The sequence below is a fragment of the Gymnodraco acuticeps genome, unplaced genomic scaffold (genome assembly GCF_902827175.1).
Source record: "Gymnodraco acuticeps unplaced genomic scaffold, fGymAcu1.1, whole genome shotgun sequence".
In the NCBI taxonomy this organism is placed as follows: domain Eukaryota; kingdom Metazoa; phylum Chordata; class Actinopteri; order Perciformes; family Bathydraconidae; genus Gymnodraco; species Gymnodraco acuticeps.
Window position 1 is genome coordinate 1,476,489 of NW_022990165.1, and position 22,415 is coordinate 1,498,903.

The window sequence follows — 22,415 nt, forward strand, 5'->3', positions numbered from 1 at the left end:
CAATTGTATTGTCTATATAAAGCATTATGCTTTTGGGGGTTTTCCCTGCCCTGTAGTGTGTTATATAGGTTGTTGTGCATGTCAATAGTCTGCAAAGGCTAAAATACCAAAGTTCCCTCCAAAGGGAGTTTCTCTCCTGTACAACCATAGTATAGTAACATCACCTAGTAACACTTGTGCTTCTATTGGCTCGCGCTCCCACACATTGTACAGGAAGGGACGGGGAATCTCTGAGCGGTTGATCAATCACAACAGAACCGGCCAGCTAACCAATCAGAGCAGACTGGGCTCTGGTTTCAGACAGAGGGTGAAAATAAGTGCTGCAGCACAGGCAGTATGAGAAAAATACAAATATGAATCCTGAACATTTGCATAATATATAATAATAGATATTCCCAACATAAATCAAACGTGAAAATGGCTCCAATAACTTTCCGAAGTTGCAGCACGACATGTTTAATTTAATGCTGTCAAAATTATCGCGTTAACGGCGGTAATTAATTTTTTTAATTAATTGCGTTCAAATATTTAACGCATTTAACGCATACAGCAGAATGGCCCGCCCCATACATCCCACCAGTGGCAGCGCCAGGGTATGGCTGGGGTAGGCAACACCCATACCAAGAAATGGCTTAGCCCCACCATGAAAAATGATGTTAAAGTAAGCAAAATAAAGTCTGCCAATTCGCGCGGAGTAAATTGCACAGACAGCAGTTAGTAAGATTGATTTCAGTAGCCACTTGTCTGGAAATACCGAAGACCAGAAACGGTTTTGAAAACTTTTGTTACGTAGTGATCGTCTTCTCAATAGAACATCTTTGATAATGTCTTCTGGCCAATCAGAATCAAGATAACGGCGTGGTGTTGTTGCAGGAAGTCCCGACGGAGAATACTTTTGCTGTAGTACAGGGGTGCACATAACTGGTACGCAGGTTATGTGCGTAATCTAAAATGCGTACCGTCACTTGTGTCACAAAGCGCATTTGCGTACGACAGAGTCGGTCTCCGTCTGCACAGACAGGGCTGCTGTCCAATTAAGCCCTGAGCCTGTTTTTCAGGTTTCAGGCTCGAAAATGCGACTAACACAACAAATGATATATCTTCACTTCTAAAAGGGGTAAATTAATAATTATTTTTCTCAAAGCAAGGTTACATCTGTGAGTTGGATGTAGAAGTGTCAGAATCAATATAGATGTTTTTATTTTAAAGTAAATTCAGATGGAACATAGTAAAAACATGTAAATTCTAATGTCCACCTAAAAAAAAACCTTTACTTATAGTGAAAACCACCCTTGCATGATGGGTTAGTAGACTAAAAGCTTTAGGAATCCAAACTATAACATATAATAAGTACCCTGTATCAAGATTGATGCAAAACAAGTGAAATTTGACCTTTTTAGAGAGATTTAGAAAAATAAAGTCTAAGCGGACTCACCTCTGGGTAATTTGGGAACCATCGGTTCCATTTGAACTTTTTCACTGTAAAAATCATTTTATTACTTTGAATTATCACTATAGGTATTCATTCCATCCAAATACAACTGTTGTGGAAAAAATAAAAATAAAAAATAAATAAAACATAGGCCTACTCTTACTTCTTAGCCTCTGAATTAGCCCCGAGCGAAAAATGCTAACCTATTACAGCACCGAAAATCACTCCTCGCTCTCTTATTACTTATCCTAGCTGCACATCCAACACATTGTTTATGATCGCAAGGAGACACAGAATCTAACGGTGCCCACCTGAACAGCCCAACACTGAAAGATACAAACTCGCGACGTTATCAACAAAAACGTACATCAAAACAAATGGCGCTAGCGCTAATGCGCTAGGCTAACAATGACTTACCTTCCTCGTTGTCTGGTCTAAACTGGTCTTCAATAGCATTAAAACGATAAAAACGATGATGTAGTTAATCCATAGATTAATATCCAATGGGGCTGTCCCCTTTGAAATGTTCTGATAATCTATAAGCAATAAAACTGCAATTCCGTTATCTGCTGTCCGCTCTGTGCTCCGTGCGCTATGGGTCCTGCTGCATTTCCTGCTTCGTTACGTTGTAAACAATAAATGAAGTCGGCTGCGTAATGTACTTAAGTTGTCTGCCATTCTTTATAATTTACGCAGGACCATTTCTCTGGAACCCATTGGTCGATTCGTGTGATTTACACCTTTTTCTTAACCATCAGAACCAATAGAATCGATGGGCAGTTCCCAAATCTACGTAAACATTACCATAGCGGACGTAATAGAGAAGCAAACGAAGCATATCTGATAGTGCAAGCCTGGACGGCAATACTTTATACCGAGTATATTGCCATAAATATGATGATTGATTATCAGTAAAAAATTATACGTGACACAAAGACATTGGATTAATCTTGAGATGCGTTTTTATTCCGTTGAACACAACTTTTGATCACAAATCAAAAAAGGTAAGACGCAATTATTGTAATATTTTTGGAACCGGATGTTGTTTACTTTCTCTTTTCTGGCTGATAGCTCCAGGAATTCGAGGTCGGACAGTGATGACATTACATGTGTGGAATCTGTGGAGTCTCAGCTTTAAATCGTATATCTTGTTTGTGCAGTTAAGATAGCAATAAGGGCATTTCTACCGTGTGTTGTGTGTAAAAAAGCGTTAGCATTAGTTAGCATTTTTTCGCTCAATGCTAATTCAAAGGCTTGGTATTACTCTTGTGTTTTTTTTAGCTAACAATTGTTCTTATTGTCAGTTAGCGGAGTTTCTTACCTTTAAAAGGGTATGAAACATTAATAGTTTCATAAATGTTAAGAAGCCCTGAGACATGTGAGAAAAAAAAAACTGTGGGAGGGGTCCACTGGGGGGACCTTCGGGCTTAACTGGTTTTAACGTCGGTCTCTGTACAACGGAATTGTGCCAAAACTACGCCAACCGGCTGCGGAGGGAGACTCCCCCCCTTCACTGGAGAACTGCGCTAAAACAGCTGATCACAACGTTCACACTCTGTGGTCACGAAGAAGCCTACTCCACTGGCCGCCGCCGCCGCCCCCCCCGTCGACTTTCCTGAAGTAGGCTACTCCCCCGTTGATAAAAAAAAACACGTAATGAATTAAGACCCCACGGTTTGATGACTGATAGGTGTGTGGGCTGTCTTTCATTTTGACACACAGCATTTTTTTATAATAAACATAGATACTGTATGTTAAATGGATATATCCGCCTTCTTTCATTTATCTTTCCATTCCCACAACAATATACATAAAGAAATGGCATATTTTGGACATAGTTCGAATGGTGATTAATCATGATTAATTAATTTTTAAGCTGTGATTAATCTGATTAAAATTTGTAATCGTTTGACAGCCCTTTAATTACATTGAAATCGACACATCGACCTTACACTTTGACAGAAGAATGGTGATATACTGCTGAACTACCGTATACAAATAGACGGTATACTTTGCCACTTTATGACTTAGAGTAAATGTCATGAATGTCTCTGTCGTTTCTTCTGATCGTGTTTGCTGTCAGTATGCATGAGGGTGTTTTACAGCTGAAGCACGTTAAAGTGGATTTAACGCCCAGAGAACATATATTGGCAGTATTATATTTGCTGTTAGTTGTTTCCAGCTGCGTCATCAAGCAAAGCCTGTGACCTTTGTGGTTATAACATGTGAGAGGCAAAATGTTTGACAATTGAAAGCAGATCGCCTGGCTCCAAAGCGGATAATCACACCTTCTGAAGCTCAATACATATTAACACACTGTGGCTGCTTCGTTTAACCTGACCATCAACTGGAAACATTTTCATCTCGACACACCTGTAAAGTTTCGTGACTGCGTCATGGACGGATGCCATTGCGGTGACACATATCAATATTTGTACTGAAAACCTCCTCGGTGGCAGTTCTTGCTACAGTATGTGTCTCCGGGACATTTTGACACACACACACACACACACACACACACACACACACACACACACACACACACACACACACACACACACACACACACACACACACACACACACACACACACACACACACACACACACACACACACACACACACACACACACACACACACACACTGTGGCGCGCATAGGTGCGCCGCGGTTTTTGTTTTGTTTGGGGTTGCGGGTGCTAGTGGAGCCCTTCCCACGTCCATTAGCGATGTCTCGCTGTCTCGCAGACCCCACGCAGCAAGCAGGAAATGAACCCAGCTCACACTGTCCGCTCCTCACAGCAGCGAGCCGCGCAACGTCCCGCCAACACGGCACCCAGACCCCACGCAGCATTCTCATCTGTTTGTCATTACTGGTGTCATTTTCTGGTTGCTAACAAACGCCATTGTAACACGTAATCACTGATGTTCCGCTGTAACGTGGTGGACTCATCAGAACAGAGTGGGCGAGCTGACCAATCAGAGCACAGTGGGCTCACAGGGAGAGGGGGGGGGGGGGCAGGAGCTCCAACAAGCCGTGTAGGACAGAGAGTGAATACACATGCTATACAGAGATGCTGTTTGATAAACCAATGTCATTTTGGAAAATTGCACAGTGTAAATCTATTCTAGTAGACCTCAACAATGGAATTCTGATCAGTAGAAATGGCCATGACATGGGACCTTTAACATGAATGTTTACACACGGTTTAGAGCACAATGATTAGTGAGCCATAGAGGTGCAGGTAAGTTGTTCCCTTTGAAGAAACATGTTTTCCCCCTGCCTCCAGTCTTGAATCTAAACTAACTGCGTCTCGGCTCCAGCTCTGTTTTTAACGAAGCAAATAACCTTCCTTTAATGATTGACCTGAGCTGACACAAAAACGTGACTTTCACTAAATGAACGAGATGAGTTCAGCGCTCGTTTGGTTTATTTGGGACGGGCGCCAGTTTCTAAAGGTTTCTTGGGTTTCTTTCTCTCTCACTTCAAAGTGCTCATGTCCCGGTAATGTTCATACATAAACATTCCCAGAAAGTGTTGCAGGACACCTCACTCAGACTGCAGTGGCAGATATTAGCATTCTCCTGCAGTCTTCTTGCAGGTATAGGGGAATAAGCTTCTGAAAGAATCGTAACATTTGCATTGGTGACGAGCTCAAGGTCCCTAAAATACGTCCTGAATTCATTTACTCTCTGCTACCAAACTTTTGATTTGCCAGGAGTCTATAAAAGCAGAGGACAGAGAGCATCCTTAGAAGGTGGTTTTTCAGGCTTGGCGAGTAACTGATTACATGTACTTGGATTACGTAATCAGGATACCAAACAAAGGTAACTACAGCTGCATAAAAGAAAGACATAATGAGATTACTGTAACATTTCTGACGATTGGCGATTGCCAGCAGGATTACAATGTTACTAAATAGAGCATATTTTGTAAAATAATCTGATTGTATTTCTTCTTGTTATGTAGGCTAATATAAATGTGAATCTATATGCCTACTGCCGGAATCTGCTTTATGGTTTTCACTTTCTTTGGTACATTTGTTCCTTTTTTAATTCAGTAGTTGAACTTATTTGTTTATAAAATAGTGCCTGAGCTTAATTTATTGTATTATGTATAAATAGATCAGATTTTATTTTGTTCTTTTATGGGTATAAAAAAGATGTGATATAGGTTTAATATTGATTTTATGTGTGTGTTTAATGGGTGTACAAATGGTGTAATATTGGTGTTATTTGCTTGTAATAATGGTGAATTAAGGTGTAATATGGGTGTAATATTGATGTTATGAGTGTCATATTGGTGCACTAATGGGGTAATAATGGTGTATTGTTGATTTAATATGTGTGTAATATGGGTTTAATAATATATTTTTTAAACTGTAGTATGTGCTCATGTGTTTCATCGTTGGTGTATAGGCTACTTCCTGAATATGCTTAATTAAAGGCAGGTTTACCTATACATAAAATCTAGAGAAGAGGACACATAATACTAAATATATTGTTTAATCTTTTCTTAGGTACATAATACACTAAAATAAAATACATTAAACACATTTTTACAGGTAACTACTATTTGTAACGGAATATATTTCTTAATGTAACCGTCCCCTGGTGGTTTCAATGTTGCAGGTTACATAACATATCAGGTTTAATTTCTGCTTAGTGACCAGCCATTGTTGCTTCTGAACTGTGCCAGGTGCTTGATCCTCCCCCTGGAAACAGGAGCTCTCTAGGTACACACGGATGGAATTGGGGCACCCCTCATAGCCCTGGAGCTAAAATGATCCTATTTTCATATCCAAACAATACCGGCCTTGCAAATGCGCCACTTAGTAACAAAGGTCCGTCCTCAGAGGGTCCTCTCTGTGGAAAGAAATCGCACAGCGGAGCGGAAACGCTGCAGTCTTTTCGGGCCCAACAAGCAAATACGCTGACCAAAATGTAGTCACACCTACTTAGCGACTCGACACATCGGATCAATTGCTGCAGCTAAGAACCATCTTCCTCCTATTCTGAAAGCAATTAAAACCAGGACCAGCAGGGAACAAAACAGATATTATTCGAACTAAATTAGGTGCTTGGGTTTTTATGCACCACTGTAAAGAAAAACAGACTGAGCTGTAACGTGACATGTTCACTTTTTTATGCAGTAAAAAGCTACATTAAAAGTTCTGTACTGTTGCAGATGTAATACATGTTTTACGATGTGATACTTGTTTAAATTCTATTTATGGTCTGTTTTAAAAGGGGTGAAGCAGTTTAGATATGTTTACACTGAATGTTCTTGCCAGTGCTTGTTCATTTTCTTTTCTATAAGGTCCATAGAGTGTCCATGTGTTTGCAGTAAAGCCTGGACAAAATCAAGACGCAAACTATTTAACCTCAGCACAAAACATTGTGCGGTTCATCAGCAGGATTGAAAATGGAAAGAAATATGCAAAGTCGAGTACATTTACTCAAATACTGTCCTTTAGTACAAATATGAGGTACAATTACTTGAATACTTTATTTAATGCCAGTTTAACACGTCTGCTCTGGGACATTTATCTGTTACAGTTACATACAGATTATTAATATTTGTGGGTTTTCCTTTTCCTGTCGTGATTGGGCTATTTTGTACTTTAGTAACATTGTGACATCACTTTGTAACACTGGCGCTTCTATTGGCATCTTTTCGTCTGAAACCAGAGAGAGAAACTCCCTCTGGTGGGAACTGTAGGATTTTAGCCTTTGCAGACCATTTACATGCACACAAACCCACACACTATTTCAGTGTGCAGCGCTCTCCACTTTAAATACAATATAAATATTGTTAATTTGTTATAATAGTATTAAAATAGTTTTTTTTAATAGCTGTCACAACAGTCCTATTGTTATAGAATTCTTCTATTTCTCTTTCTGTGTCTTTGTATGCAGGGATACAAAGTCTAATTCCTGGCATGTGTTAACCTACTTTCTTCAGATTCAGATTCTGATACAGGAAAGGGGAAAGGGGAAAACCCCAAAAAGCATGATAGGACGTCTTTTAAGGTTTGGAGTTTTGGTTGGACAAAACAAAGATTGTAAAGGTATAACTTGGGCTCTGGGTAGTTGTGTCAGCATTTCAATGTGTTTAATCAATCAATGGATTCATGTGGATGTAATGAAATAATCAGCAGATTAATCCATCTTAAAAAATACTTTAAGTAAATTGTTCTGATTTGACTTACATGACATGAGTTATGTTCTAATATCCTGGCTTATACATGTTTTTATAGCATGTGGCATTAGTATTTTTCTTAAGTTAAGGGCTTCAATACTTCCTTCTCCACTTCTTCCCCTACTGTGAGCCTACAATAATACTGTACCATCTAGGTAAAGGGGAACACATCCTGCTGAATTCTGTCTCTTCCACAAGCAAATGTTTCACTAACACCTCGTAAATGCTGAGCGTTTATGACACCTGACATATTACTGCAACTTTCCACATCTACCCCCACACTTCCACACCAATAATCATCTGAGTTCAGGTGAGCAGTACCTGCACTCTGGAAAACATTGGGAAAGTTTCTGCCACCTCATTTTCATTTGAAAGAAAAACTTATTAAATGAACCAAAGTAGAAATTGGAGCAACTCCTGAGACATTGCAGGCAGTCCACACTGAGGGGGGGCCGCTGCCAGTTTTCACGCTGGGTGTGTGTTCTGGCTAACTTCAGTTTTCTTCTGCAGCAGGAGACACCTCGAAGGTTTCCAGAGGCCTGCACAGTGTGTCTGGAACCAGCTTTAAAGAGAGGAGAATAATCTACTTTTTTGTCCGACTTACTGCTGGGAAAGAACTGAAAAACCTGCCCATCACATCACTTTTAGATCCTCCTTTTTTGTCTTTTCTGTCTCTGATGTTTCCCGTCTACACGCCCTCATGCATTCATGAGCAGTGGTGGAATGTAGTAAACAACATCTACTCAAGTTCCATTTTAAAGTGCTTATAATTAATAAGTAATTTTACTTTACAGTATGTGACTTCATATTAAAATCACACATCAGATTCATAGCTAATACAAAACAAACATTCACTAATAAATAAACATTAACATATAATTATAGGTTAAAATATCCAGCAGCAGCGTACAAAGGAATCTAGTTCCACCTTTACCCGCTATGATTAAGACATAAATCCATCAATATTCAGTATTTCAATATGTTGTTACTAGGGCTGTCAGTCGATTAAAATATTTAATCGCGATTAATCGCAAATTAATCGCACATTTTGTATCTGTTCTAAATGTACCTTAGAGGAATATTTTTCAAGTTTTTAATGCTCTTATCAACATATGAGTGGACAAATATGCTTTATGCAAATGTTTATTATCATTTGAACAATGACAAATATTCTCATGAATATTAAACACAACAACCTCTGAACATTAAAAATATTCGCCTCAATTCAACCTGGAACCTCTCTCATACAATAATACAATACAAAGTGTGTGTGTGTGTGTGTGTGTGTGTGTGTGTGTGTGTGTGTGTGTGTGTGTGTGTGTGTGTGTGTGTGATCGTTGGAGCTATGTGCAACTCAAGGCATATGCTCGAACGGGAGCTGCCTGGACGCTGCAATCATGTTGCGCACTATCCGTGCTGAGTGTGCTGACTTTTCGTACAATGTCCCACTGTCTGGCTACCTGCATAAAGTCAAGTGCTCGGCGCAGTTGTCAGCGAAATGTCGCTCCTCTGTTTTCATTTAAACAGCTCCTTATATCCGTTAGCGCAGCTAGCTAGCACCAGATGCTAACAACAACAATACACGTAAGGTCTCTCGCTCGCTCGTGCCACACATACGGCCCGTCCACACAGCGGCGTGCGTTGACGCTTGGAGGTGGGCATATCTGAAGCTTGGGGATTTTTTGCGAGCAACGCGACCAACAACCAATCACATGAATCTCCCGCCCCCGACATACAAAGTAATAGCAATGTTAAAACGAAGTAAACTGGATATAAAATCCCCAAACAGGCGAAAACCTACCAGTTTCACCCACTGTCTCTGCCACCTCCCTCCATGCCTCGCTCCTCCGGTTTGTATCCCGGTAGATGAACAGAGACTGATCATACAGCACCGGGTGATTCACTACCGCTATAATGAATTTTCCCTCCATTTTTTGGAATATGAGGAAATGACCTGCGTAGTCTCTCCCAGCATACACACGGTTTGATTGGCTAGCGCTTGTACTGGCAGATTTGCATAAACGGGATTTCATTGGCTGATGCCTCCGTCGAGGCGTCCAAAGTTGAACATTGCTCAACTTTTGACGCCAGCAACGCTCCACGTCGCTTCCCAAAATGCAGTTCGGCTAAAAGTGACGTCACCCCATTCAAAATGAATGGGCAGAAGCGTTGGAAGCTTCAACGCATGCCGCTGTGTGGACGGGCCATTACACACACCCTCCCGGTCGCGTCTATCGTTTTTCCAACCCAGTTTAGATTGAACCACGCCCACTTCCGCATTACGCAAGGATCGACGTAGCTCTACGCGATAGCGTCATAGACTTCATCTTCGGCAGTTTAGCGGTCGCGGTAAAGCAGGATATTGAATAGTTGGTTTTTGTCTTTCCAAAGGATTTGTTGACTGAAAGTAAACGATCCTATAATCAAAGCCATATCGATGAGTCCTGAGATTGTATTACTGGTGTTTTATCATCTATAAATAGCCTGTGTGTATCCTCAAATGTTGTTTTCAGGACAAACAAAAGACGTTTTAAATATCTTATCAGAATAGCCATGTGTATCCTCAAATGTCGTTTAAAATGTTTTATATCTTATCAGCTGGTGTAAGTGCAGAATATTGAATATAACCTTGACTATTACTGTGTACTTCATTCATGTCAAAATGTTAATATGTTACATGACAAACAAAAAATATATCTGTATAATATAGGCTATATATACAGATGTTTGCTAATGTACCCTCTTATATCCATCAGGAATTAATATTAAATGATGAATTATCATTCCTCAGTACTGCATAAGTGTGGTCGTCAGTCATATTGACAAAGAAGCACTATTATATTGTATATTATGCAGCGTTTAAAAGGACGGTATTTCGCTTGTCAGATTCAGATTTCGCGGGTGTGCCGCGTGAGGCAGTGATGTAACCATAGGGATGTAACGCCAGGTTGATGCTGTGACGTAACGCCGCGTTGATGCTTGCGTAATGCAGAAGTGGGATCTAAACTGGGTTGGAAAAACGATAAACGCCTCCCGGTCCTCCCGATGGCCAGTCGGTGCCTGCCGGTGAGCGTGGAAGTGTGGTCTGCCGCAACCGCAAGTGATGTCAGCATCAGCTTGTAGATGGTATTTTAAACTCGATGCGCTCTGAAACTACGGGGCGGCCGAGGAAAAAAAATACACATGCGTTAAAATAATTAGTGGCGTTAATTTTTTTTATTAACGCGTTAATTTGACAGCCCTAGTTGTTACGCATAATGACTACTTTGGTTTTGATGCAAATTCTTTTTTACTTTTACTTGAAGAAAACACATAAGAATTTTAAGTTTATTATTGTATTTTGTGCCTCTACTCTGTGACATGTCTCCATGCTTTAATGTTCAAAAAGCTCTTTATTTTTCTCATACTGCCTGTGCTGCAGCACCTCTTTTCACCCTCTGTCTGAAACCAGAGCCCAGGCTGCTCTGATCGGTTAGCTGGCTCTGTTGTGATTGGTCAACTGCTAAGGGATGCGTCAGAATATCCCGCCCCTTACCCTATCACGTACAATGTGTTGGAGCGCTAGTCAATAGAAGCACGAGCGTTACAAAATGATGTCACTATGTCAAGGATGTAAACAAAGGAGTCCAATCCAAGCCAATGCTCACCTGAACTCTCATGAGATAATAGGGACTCTGAAATATTTTATTCTGAAATGGGCTATTGCACACAATAACTACTTTTTCTTTTGGTACTTAAGTATATTTTGATGCCAATACTTTTAAGATTTTGACAGCAGGACATTTAATTAAAACTAAGTATTTTTACAATTTGGTATTGGTACTTTCCACCACTCATGAATCAAATTCTGTGTGGCTTTCAAGCTCATTCAACAAAACGATGGATTGCATTCCTCATGAGCTCACACGAGAGTGAGGCAGGGTGAGGATTTTGCCACCACACTGACCGTGAGCACTACTCTAAATAACACTAACCCCCCTCCCCCTATCCACTTTGACTGGCACAAGATTCGACAATTCACAGCCAGTCGGTGAAATTTGCATCCACGTAAACACACACACACACACACACACACACGCATAAACATGCATATGAAAGTCTGCCGGCCTCCCTCTGGGGACCATTAAAGGAAAGTCAAGCTTGGTGAACAAACGGCGAAAGGGCTTTCCGGGTGGGGCAAGAGACGAGCAACAATAAAGAGCATTATGCCAGGCAGTCACAAAAACCAGAGGAGGGCGTGCAGCGCTGAGCCAGTCACCAAACAGTCGCTGAGCGGTCTGGACAATGCCCCCTGGACGCACGTCATCCCCCCGTGCATATGTTTGACAACATGCTGTAAGACATATATCGAGGAGCTTTGGATGATGAGCACATGTTGATCGCTCCAACTAAAGAGGCCCTATTCTGCTTTTTGGGGTTTCCCTTTCCTGTAGTGTGTTATATATGTTGTTGTGCATGTAAATGGTCTGCAAAGGCAACAATCCCAAACTGCCCTCCAGAGGGAGTTTCTCTCCTCCCCTCCCCTCCATTGTAGTCCTTTGTTTACTTCTGTAACATGGTGACATCACTATGTAACACTCCCGCTTCTATTGACTAGTGCACCAAAACATTGTCTGTGATAGGCTACGGGGCGGGACATCTCTAAGTGGTTGACCAATCCCAACAGAGCCGGCTAGCTAACCAATCAGAGCAGACTGGGCTCTGGTTTCAGACAGAGGGTGAAAAGAGGTGCTGCAGCACAGCCATTATGAGAACAATAAAGAGCTTTTTGAACATTAAAACATCAGAGAAGGGGCACAAAATACAGATATTAACCTGAAGATTAGCAATATGTCCTCTATAAGATTCGTTTTTTCACTTATGAGATTTAATTAAGGTTTCCTACGGAGCCACATAAGTCCTGTAAGGTGATATTTATTATTTTGTGTGCAGAAATTATTATCTTTGTTCCCAAGAGATAATACCTTGTTCATTAAACATAACATTAACTTAAATTAATCATTATTGGGGACATTTGTTTTGCTACTGCCCCTATCCACAGCAGTACATTTCTTCCATGCCATTTTTCCTCTCTGCTTCTCTCAACTGGGAGCATGTCCAAAGCATCTACTTTAGGTAAAACATTGACTATAAAGGTACCTCACACAACCCCGCTTTAAAACGTCCAAAATATCCCTTTAAGTCGAGGATTTGTCACAATCTAATTTTAGAAGGCTGGCCTGGCACCTACTTCATGGAAGAGCTGCTTCACAGTACTGCTACTGCAGGGCAGGGAATCTTTCAATCCTCGGACACAATAGAGTGCTGCAGGACTGAGTCGTAAAACCAGGCACTTCTGCACTTCCGGTTCCCTCGTTTTAAAGTCAATAGGTTTCTTGAATGGGTTTTCAGTTAGGGGCTGAAATGAAGCTCAATGTTAGTTCAAACAGAAAAAAAAGCTTTACGTTTATTCATTGTGTTTCTCTTACTCCCCCAGCTGCCACAATCTCCAACAGTCATTGTGCTGCTGTCAAACTTTAAATCTATTTTCCTCTCTGCTGCTGTCAGCTGTCTTTTCAGGCGTTATCGCTTTCCTCTCCACCCCATCAACATCACAACCAGTGTCTAGACCCCAGGGTGGTCCATCCCTTTCTACCTACAGCTGCAACTCCCCCTGAAGATAAGTGATATCATGAGGGAGTGGCTGAAAACGATACACATTTCTATCATCTTGTGTCAAAACATTTTCTTTAATCAAAATGAGTAAATCCCTCCTGAATGAAATGATGTATTTCATTTGTAGCCTAAAGCTAGCTTTTTCTAGTGTTTGCATTCACAGATTGAATCCCTTGATAACATACGCGACTTTATAAAATATGCTGTTAACATTTTCATGGTTCAACTTCTATTCTTTTTAATATTTTTTTATAATTGTGACATTTGCTATAATTATGAGGTTTGAAAAAACAAAACATTGTGAAGGAGTCACATTGTGCTTTGGGTATTTTTGTCAGCTTTATCCCTGTTTCCTCTATTTTTATAATAAGAACAATTCATTGATGAATGGAGGAAATTATCAGTGCATTATTTAATAGCGTATAAGCTTCACCTAAACCAAAATCCTGCGTTAACATACATACATTTATTTTTGCAGTTCTCAATGAGGCTAGGTCTGTTTCTTAGCAGATTGATATTTCTGGTTTTCAGTTCAGTTTATGACCCCTGCCATCTGTAACTGGAGCAGAAACAAGGAATTTACATCAGTCTCCTTCTTCTTTTCAGAATCCAATTTAAGATCCTTTTTCACTCGGAAATCTTTTCATAGATTTTTTCTTTGCATTGAAATTGATCCGCCGCTGAGATACATCTCAGATCTCGGGCTTATTTCCGTACCGACAGCTCGGAATAATAAGGGGAGCTGACTTTTGCTCTCGGGCACTTGAACTCTGCAGTAATCTCCCTCTGGATCAGAAGACAGCAGCATCCACTCAGCCTTTAAGTGCCCACTCTGTTCTCACCGTGCTCCCCTATCTTCCTCTAAAGCCACTTAGTATTGTCCGTATATAACACTACGAGTACAACTACTACTAGTCCCCTTTACTTTACTGAGATCAGCACTGACACCTTGTTAGTCTGGGGATAAAACAACTGTGTGACTTCTTTTTATTGTTTCTTTTCATTAGTAAAATATAGAACTTGTTCTTCTTCTATTCCCTAGAATCATTCAAATAGAAAAATACTTGTTTCATCACATATGTAGAATGTAGAATATCCAACAAACATGTAACTTTCTATATGTCAATGTGTATGCAAGTGTTATAATTGTAGTTCTAGTTGTTGTGTAAATAAGATTCAGATTAATATTCTGAAACAAATCCCCGGGGGATCATTTCTCCCATGCGGCTTGGTGCATGCTCTGTTTTCCCACACTCGGGGCACTTGACATTGCGAGCCATGCAGATTTGAAAGACCAGTTTACAACTAAATAGCCTATAAATAACAGCAGGAACCGGGATGGTTTATGTCATGCATAAATCCAAAATTATTATTTTTTTCTAAAAAAGTCAGTCCCAATAAAACCACACATTTTTTCTCGCTGGAGGCAGTTGGCGCTTTACCCAACTTGCACCCATATTACTCTTGAAGTATTCCCTGCAGATGGTTATTCTGTAAGCCTGCCATTTGCTGCGTACATTTTGGCAGCCATTCTCCTCCATTTACGCAATCTCTGCTATCTAATTTGCACTGTTTAGCTCTGCCCACAATCATTTTGATTGGTTCAAATAAAAAGAGCCGAGGTGAGTTTCTCCACTATGCCAGAGGGATTATATGTGGAGCTAGCTAAGACAAAGTGCTCTGGACATGGGTCAAGTTATGCAAGACTATTATTAAAAGGAGTAGTAGTGATTTGAAAATACTCTGGTTGGTTCTTAAAGCTCCTAATGGTCTTGGTCCTAGCATTCAACACATTGCTTTCAACCTATGACCTATGGAACCCTCAGGTCTGCTGGCAATGGCCTTATGCCTAAAGCGAAGACAAAGACCCATGGTGAGGCGTATTTTGTATTATTATTACGGCCCATGACTGTGGAACAGCTTACCAGAAGACCTGAGGGCGGCAGAGAATGTGCATACTTTTTAGTTATTTTGGGTCACCAGTGACTTTATTTAAGCGACAGTTTTGAAAGGGGGAGACAGAGGAGATAACACTTGGTCTCAGGCCGGATTCGAACCAGGGTCCCCCAGATAATTGAGCCCTAGTTTATGGGAGCTAAACGGCGGCCCTGTCCATACTTTTAAGAGACTACTCAAAACATACTATTTTTATTTAGCTTTTAATTGTGCTTTATTTACAGTATTCTTGTTTTATTCAGTCCTGTGTTATTGATTCATCTGGTTTGTGTTTAACTCCAAAAGTTGATCTTATATGAATGTGGTGTTTTATTGTTGTATTTCTTTATGGGTTTTGTTTTTATGGGTTTGTGAATCACTTTGTGTTACCTTTTGTGTATGAACGGTGCCATACACAAAAGTTTGATTTTGAGATGTAGCATTAGTAGTAGTGGTAGCAGTAGAAGCAGGCACAAATACCAAGGATATACAGTAGTTATACACATCAGCCTCCCAGATATGGATTGGTTTCTGAAATGTCTTTAGCGGGACCCCCTTGAAAACGAGATGGTGCATCTCAAGGGGTTTATCCCAATCAATAAACATTTCTATATATACAGATGCTTTTTACACAGGATATACATGTATTATATTTTCAGATGATTCTATCTAGCTGCACTCAACCTTACAAGTTGCTGTCATGCTCTTTCAGATAGAAAGATGCTTTGAGAGCAGATATTCCTCCATAATTCTGTCTGCATGATGCGTCAAAAACACTTTAATTCATGAAGAGTTACACCCAAACTCCAGTTTTTGGAGCTGTGTCATCTAATAATTAAGAAAGCTTTCAAATGGATAAGCTCAGTACAATAGAAACACAGGGATTAATGGTAACCTTTTCTCCTGGTGGCAGTGAATCAGTTAGAAATTAAATGGAGTGGAAACGAGTTGGTCATCGCTTTTTCAGCCCTCACATTCTTTGTGGAGAAGACTCTGGCCTGTCAAGCAATTCTTTAATTCAAAGGCTTTCAACACCTCAACAAAACCTCTGATTTATAACTGTAAAACAAACTGGAATGTTTCCTATAAAAATTGATAATATTTAACATGTGCGTCTGGTTGAAAACATTTTTGTAGCTAGAATGTGTCAAAATGAGCAGAGAAGCAGACGTGGTAGGTACTTGCAGTTGCGAGTAATTTGGGGTGAATACACAATTAATCATTATATGCACGACCTTAAGTCTTAATAATACTTAATAATATAAGTATAGTATAAACATTATGACTATTATGTCTATTTATTTATTGTTGATTAATATTATATTTATTTATGTCCTTACTTATGTATTTATTTATGAAATTATTATTATTATTTTAATTTATTTCGAAATTATTTTTATTTATATGTTTAAGAAGCTTGTCAATGTGTTTTGCAATCTTTAACAATAAGTAAAAAGAAAACCAAGAATAGTAAGTATTTCAATGTATGCTGCCTTATATTTCTCCACTACATTTCAAAGGAAAATATTATATATATATATTATATTCCATTACATATATTTTATAACTTTACAAATTAAAATGTTAAGATTTTACATGTAAAAAAAGAGAATCACCTCTAATGATAATGTATTAGTCCCATGCAAAGTCAATTTAGTCTAAATCACATTTAGTAATCCATTCCGCATACGGTGAGATAAACGACCCACGGAGCTACGCTGTTCGAATGGCTAAAAGTGAAAACTAATAATAATAACAAACTGATTGAGAATGTGTTTTTCTGTAAGCGCCCCTCCGTTGGCTGCTCACTGAGCTTCATCAGAACAATTTGTGCTGTTAAGAGTTTGCTGTATAGCATTTTTGTGAATAGGGACACTCACACAACCTTATGTTGTTTTCACATTAGGTTATGGGCTCAGAACAGTCTCATAATACACACATGCACACAGAAGGATTCACACTTGTATTTCATGATCCGCAAAAGGATCCACACTTGTGTTTTTCAATGCACACACAAATGTGTTCCGTTTCATATACATGTAAATAAAATCCAAATACAGAAAAAAGTTTTACATATGTATTTTTGATCCACACATATTTGTTTTCCGTTTAAAACCTCTGCACCTGCAAACACAAACCGCTTTCTGTGCACGGATCGCTGTGCATTCGTGTGTGGGTTTTTTGAGTAATTGTTTCTATCTATAGCCAATCAGATGTCTCCTTCATTCTAAGCCAATCACATGAGCGCGCTCCCACGAGGGTATGATTTCTTGCGTTCATGACATAGCGCTTCATGTACGCATTTTGCGCTGTCCGGTCAGCTCGCTAAACAGAGGGCGGAGCATCAGGTGATTATGCAGAGCTGCTGTCTCCATCAGACTCAGCAGCTGATCTGATCTCTCTCTCGCGTCCGGTTATACTTCACTCGCCTTTATGTCCATATCGATCAGATCCAGCTCTCCTGATCGGCCTTTATAGAGAGCACCGATCAAACTATTAAGAGCCGATAATGACCGGCGGGGCTCCCCCCGTTGACAGTTCACTGTCTAGCACTGGCTTCGTAGTGCACTGATCGATTAGGCTAAGCTAACCTGTAGCTGCTCCCTCCACACTCACAACAACTTCATACAGACATAAATAAAGCAGCTGTATTCGCCACACAGGAAACACACATTTAAAACGGTTTTGCCTGCCGTGTTTGTGTACACAAGCATTCATCAATGGTTCGGGAAGTAGCGCTGTACCTTAATAATATAAAGGCTTGTATTTGCGTGCATTTCCTGTTCGGAAAGTGGCGCTGTACTGAGAGTGGAGGTGTCTTGACATTAGCGCCTGCAGGCAGGCTCCATGGACCTGTCAGCTCCGGACTGCGCAAAATGCGTACATGAAGCGCTACGTCATGAACGCAAGAAATCTACCCTCGTGGGGGCGCACTCATGTGATTGGCTTAGAATTGAGGAGACATCTGATTGGTTATAGATAGAAAAAATTACAAGTACGAATCGGCTGACCATCAGGGGAGTCTCAAAAAACCCACACACGAATGCACAGCGATCCGTGCACAGAAAGCGGTTTGTGTTTGCAGGTTCAGGGGATTTAAACGGAAAACAAATATGTGTGGATCAAAAATATATATGTAAAACTTTTTTCTGTATTTGGATTTTATTTACATGTATATGAAACGGAACACATTTGTGTGTGCATTGAAAAACACAAGTGTGGATCCTTTTGCGGATCATGAAATACAAGTGTGAATCCTTCTGTATGCATGTGTGTATTATGAGACTGTTCTGAGCCCATATTAGGTGTCCTCACCACAAGCAACTTGTGCTTTCAGCTCAGTGATGAATACAAAACCTTGAAGAGAACTCTCTGAAGTCACAGTGTTATTCAATACCTTTGGCATGGATAGTCCTTTGTGCAGTACGTTTTTGCCTGTCCTGCCTCATCGGTGAACAATACTAAATGTTTCATAATGATTCATTATGAAATCATTCTGAAAATACACCTTAAAGTAAGTAATTTATATAACAGCAAGTGATTTGGAGTTTAATCCTCATTAAGTAAACATTACATCCAGTGTCGTTTTTATATGTACAAAAGTAGTGGGGCACAAAAAACATAGATGTCTATATATATAAGCTTCTGCAGTGAGGTTCATGGCTGGTGAGGCACTAGCACTGACTCTTCAGGTTTACAAATATTATATTTTGACCTAAATCAAAATATAATATTATTTTCAAAAGCTTTTTTTGTCTGATGCTTCGATTAATTTTAAACAGACAGTTCAACAAAAGGATACCCAAAAAATGTAATTTTATCATTTAAATATTGAATTGTTCTCTCTTAGTAAGATCACATTTTCAATACAATTGCGGTCTTACCTTGACTTGAAGATGAAGTCCATTTGCCTATCCTTCTGGACAAAAATCTCTATTACTTTTTTGTAAAAGTCCTCCTTATCTTCTTGTAGTTTCAAAAGTCTATCTGAAAATTATAAAAGTAGGGTAAACATGTGGATATTATCCGGCTGAACAAAACGTGCATTTATCTAACAGGTAAGTTTCCCACAGATCTTATTTTGAGCTATTTTCTAAAATCCTATGGAGAAATCTCATTGGTTTTTTGTGGAGGGAACCCATGCGCAGCTTACTTCCTGGTTTTAGGACGCGTCTCTCGTCTGCTCTTCACACACCACTTTTCGCGGCACATGTACTTACAGCCAATCAGCTCTGAATTATGTGAGATGACGTATGGTGGGGATGGCAGCTCAGTGCCCCTATGGTCATTAATGTTTGCCACACACATTAAGGCCCAATCCCAAACCACACCCTACCCCTATACACTCCCCCTCCGTGACGGAGTGAACTCCGTGGAGTGACACTTGCAGCTCAACGAGGCTCCCTCCTGTCAGATGGAGGGAGTAAATACAGCGGCAAGCTTTGGGACGGCCTCCCCTCTCTCCGGCAGAAACAGGAAATCCCGTAACTGTAGGCTATGTGACAACGGTTTCAAATCAGCATCTCTTAGACAAAAAAATCAAATTAATAACTCAAATAAAACTCCAAACATATTTAATTGCGTTTTAAACCTGATGTTTATAAGCTTCTTAGTTTTTGCAACAATCTGTAAATATACACAACTTTATAATAAAATGCACACATTTACCTTTTTCTAGACTAAACACAGGTATGATCCTAAGTTAAAACAGTGTGAGGTTATCATGAGGTTGTTAACATCGCAGTTTATCAGTGGATGTATGCTGGAACTACTTGTTAACAGCTTGTTTCCTGACGGACACACACAGTGTTGAGACCGGTCAGGTAGAGACCGGTCTCAAGTCAGCACAGATGCAGACTCGCTGTTTGAGGGCTTGATAGCCCACTCCCCCTCCACACCGCTCCACACTCGTTGGTTTGGAACAGCCCTCAATATGGTGGACCCTCCGCGTGAACGCGCGAACGGAGGGGTAGGGTGTAGGGGGCGGTTTGGGAATGGGCCTAAATAGGACAATACTCTGAGCATGCGCAGTGTAGTTTTTACAGTCACCGTTCACTTAGACAGTGAGAGGGAGGGGCGTGTTCAGGTTTTGTCCCACATGGCTCTAAACAGCTCAATAGGCACACACTGTAGACACTAATCAGAAGAACACAGACTAAAACAGCAATGTACAGACGAATCAGATGATTAAACATGATCTTAAAATACATTTTATTGCATTTTTTTGTAATCATTATTTTTAATAGTTAAAATGTGCCCTACCTGCCCCTAATGACCAGTCGCCACTGATTACATCATCTAATATAATAATGTGCTACATTACATCATCTAATATAATAATGCGCCGGTGAAAGATTGTCTTTTGGCTCCTCTCCAACTTTGCCCTTTTTCGTATTTTGTTTGTGTACATTAACTTTTTGCCGTTTGCTTTTAATATGGTTCGCAACATGCAAGCCGACCGCACCAACTCTGCTATACAATATAGCAGAGAGGAACTTCTTCACATCAGAAACTTTGTGTACAATAACCCACCGACAGACAATGGAGATTCGCCATGGCTGCCTCCTGCCGTCCTACCTGAGAGACGCAAGAAGAAGACAAAGCGGGGGTCCCACGCCGGGCTGCTGGTCAGACTGAGGAAACGAGAAAACCGACCCCCTCTTCCGAGTATTCTTCTGGCTAATGTTCAATCGATTGAAAATAAACTAGATGAACTCAGAAGTCGGATTGCTTTTCAACGGGACATTAAGAACTGTAACGTGTTAATTCTCACTGAGACTTGGCTCAACCCCGCTATCCCGGACTCCGCCATTGTTCCTGACGGATTCACTATTTTTCGCCAGGACCGGACAGTTAACTCGAGGGAAAGTAAAGGTGGCGGTGTGTGTGTAATGACTAATAACAACTGGTGCACAGATGTGAGGATTATTTCTTCGGACAATTCCGCTCATCTAGAGCACCTCATGATCTCATGCCGGGCTTTTCACCTGCCGAGACAATTCACATATGTTGTGATAACAGCAGTGTATATTCCGCCGCTCGCCGACAACAACACGGCACTCAATCAACTGTTTGGGATTATCGACAAGACCGAGGCTGAAGTCCAATAGTCCATTTAGTTTAGGAACCTTCCTAACGGAGTGAAATGACCCGGAAGTACGTCACTGGCAGCCATGATAAGTGCCGTTCCAATTCTCCAAATGAAAGGAAAGGAGGTTTCAAACTTCCTTTATAAACTCCTTTAGCTTAGGAACCACTGGACCTCCCTAACCGAAAGGAGAGGAGAAAATGCTGCCCCACAATGCATTGCAGCCGCAGCATTTGACGTCACACAACAGTCGGCCGTTCACGGACACAAACGATAATGGGAGAAATTATATCATGAAAGTTACGGTGCTTATTAAGCTTTTTAAAACGTATGTGGTAAGTTGCCAAAGTGCTTTGTTTTGAACGTTCATCAGTATTATAATCAAAAAGAGAAATATGAACGTTCGTTTTTACTGAAATGATCAAATAAAGTCAACATCTCACAGTGTTTACTGAGCTGTGTGGGGTTTGTTCAACTTTTAAAAGATGTTTGAATGGTGATATACACAGTGATAGATGGTAAGGACTAACGTTTATAATAAATACATTTGTATTGATTTTAAGATCTTTTAATAGTTCATACAATCATACGTATTGGGATCATTTGTATTAATGTGGACCGGAGGGAGAGGGTGACGAGCATAAGTTTCACTTTCCTTTTTTATTTCAATTCCAACTTTGGTCATGAAGAATATGTTTCTCTGTTGTCCACGTTCATAAAGCATAAAGCAACAGCATCAGAGCACGGTACAGAGTCTCTAGATGAGTTTACAGTAGTCCCTCCTTCTTATTATACATCCATGTTGTAGTCCGCTGTAGAAAACTGTAGTTTCCATAGTTTCCCCACAGCAGCCGACGCACATTCATGACGTCCGCTGGCGCATCATAAACACGTTGGATAGTGAAAGTGCATTCGGATTCTCTAAGCACCGCAGTCTCTTCTCCTAAATCCTTTTGAATTCTCCTATCCACTATCCCTTAACCCCGTGACATTTCACTCAGAGGTCAAGGAATAGGAGATAGGGTTAGAATTTAGGAGCTGATTTTTGGATTATCGGAACGCAACCCGAGACTTCACGGCCAGAGGCGGCGTTCGTTGTGCGGGG

General features: G+C 40.3%; 1 protein-coding gene across 2 annotated transcripts in view; it reads right to left on the minus strand.

The window, feature by feature from the left end:
- LOC117547086 (corticotropin-releasing factor receptor 1) overlaps positions 1 to 22,415 on the minus strand; it is a 93,209-nt gene that overhangs the window by 36,954 nt on the left and 33,840 nt on the right. The window contains exon 1 of one of the 2 annotated variants that reach the window (XM_034217555.1): positions 1,850 to 1,888. The exons of the other annotated variant lie outside the window; for it this stretch is intronic. The gene's annotated coding sequence lies outside the window, so the exon portion shown is untranslated. Of the gene's footprint in view, positions 1 to 1,849; positions 1,889 to 22,415 lie in introns of those variants that run through there. 2 annotated transcript variants of the gene reach the window in all.